Raw genomic sequence first — 2096 nt, 5'->3', positions numbered from 1 at the left:
CCTGCCACTCGGTAGCCATGTGCTGCCCAGTCACTGCCTCTGGGCTCCGGCCGCTCTACCTGCACCGGGAGTGACGGATGCCGCTTGCAGGTGCCCTGCACAGAGGAGGCGCGGCCCTAGCGCACTCTGCCGTGTGGGGAGCACGGTGGGGGCTGGAGCCACAGCAGCAGCCCCAGCCCCTGTGCCAAGCTGCGCCCCAGCCCCTGAGCCAAGCTCCGGGGTCTTCATCCCCCGCGAAGGCTCGGCCAGCGCCGCCCCTGCCCCCAGCCCGGCAGCTGTGCACCTGGCTCCTGCCACCCGCTGGCCTCCACTCCCGCTGCTCCTCCAACAACCCCCGCTCAGGCCCACCCCACCCTTTCCTCTCCCGTCCTTTCCGTTCATTTCCCTCCCTCAGCCTCTCTCTCTTATTTACTTATGCACAGGAATAAACTGCCCCTCGATACTCCGGGGTAGATTTCAGGGAAACAAGGACATTCTCTGATAACCACAACGCAACCAGCAAAGTCAGGAAACTACACGGACGCACGACGCAATCCAATCCGCTGACCCTGCTTCCATTTTGCCAGCGGCCGCCACAGCGCCCCTCGTCCGCCAGGACCCAGCGGGGCATCGGTCACCATGTGTCCGGCGCCCAGGTCATGGCTTCTCAATCCTACTCTGTTTTGAAAGGAACCAGCGCCCCGGGGGAAATTCTGGCTCCAGGGGCAGGGAGGTGCCCGCCTGGACTCGCTGTGCCAGGAAGGATGAGCTCAGGAATGCTGGGGACACGGTGAAGGGCAGGAGTCAGCTCGGACGGTGCCCACTGGCCCACATGGGCACAACGGCAGCATCACAAGGACATTATATAAACCAGCTGTAGCCCCGGGAGTTAGAGCAGGGGTGCAGGAGTCTGCAGTGACAGGTCACAAGTCGGGGAACAGGGGCAGCTTTCATCACCACGGCAGCCTCTAGCTCCCCACCAACCTCGTGTTAGTTATTTACTAGTTAATGAGTCAGAATAACTAACATTATAATTTGATATAATTTATATATATATATAAATATGTATATATATATTAAAAGCCCAGCGACCATTACAGCAGAACAACCAGAATGACCAGTCACTATGAAGTGCACTGACCACCAGGGGGCAGACACTCAATGCAGGAGCTACCCCCTGGTTGTCAGTGTGCTTCCACAGCCGGAGCACCCCTCAGCCAGAAGCAGGCTCATGGCTGGCCAGCGCAGCGGTGGTGACGGGAGCCTCTCCCCCCTCCATGGGAGTGAGAGGAGGGGTGCAGGAGTCTGCAGTGACAGGTCACAAGTCGGGGAACAGGGGCAGCTTTCATCACCACGGCAGCCTCTAGCTCCCCACCAACCTCGTGTTAGTTGTTTACTAGTTAATGAGTCGAGTAACTAACATCATAACTTTACATAATCTGCATATATAATTGTGCATAACTTTACACACAGAAGCCTGGAAGGCACCACCTTCACCACGTGGTCAGAGTTAGCATCGCCCGGAGCGGGACCGAGCAAGGCCACGCGCCTTCTGCAGCTCTGCCCCGAGGGGAAAGGACGGGGCTCTCGGGTTCCTGCCCCGAATTCACAAACCTGCAGAGGCTCAGGCCGGAGCTGAGGGCGCCGGGGGAGGAACTGGCCTGTCCCCACGGGGTGCAGGGCAAGGAGCGTGTGGGAGAGACCGTTCTTCCCAGCGTGTGCCGTCCACCCCGAAGGCCGCGGTGGTCTCGTTCACTGCCGGTCCCCGTGCCGGCGTCGGTGTCAGGCACGCAGCACGTGCTGAGTAAAGTCCCTGGAGGGACATGCAGCAGAAGCACGACCTTACGGGATCTGCCCGAGACCCTGCGAGATGGGCTGTGATCCCCACTTTCCACCCCAGGGAACCGAGGCCAGAGGTCAAATAACGTGCCCATCAGGTCCCACCGCCAAGGAGAGGGCAGAGCTAGGGCCAGGACCCAGGTCTGTTGGCTTCCGAGCCCAAGGCACCCTCCAATGTATCAACGCCTTCAACTTCTCCTCCCAGAACCGCAGGCCGAACCCAACAAGATGAATGAAATGAGCCAGACGGAGCTGGTCATCCTGCTTGTCAATTTCAC

Source organism: Myotis davidii, unplaced genomic scaffold (assembly GCF_000327345.1).
Source record: "Myotis davidii unplaced genomic scaffold, ASM32734v1 scaffold1754, whole genome shotgun sequence".
NCBI lineage: Eukaryota > Metazoa > Chordata > Mammalia > Chiroptera > Vespertilionidae > Myotis > Myotis davidii.
The sequence above is the reverse complement of the archived record's forward strand: the minus strand, read 5'-3'. Positions refer to the sequence as shown.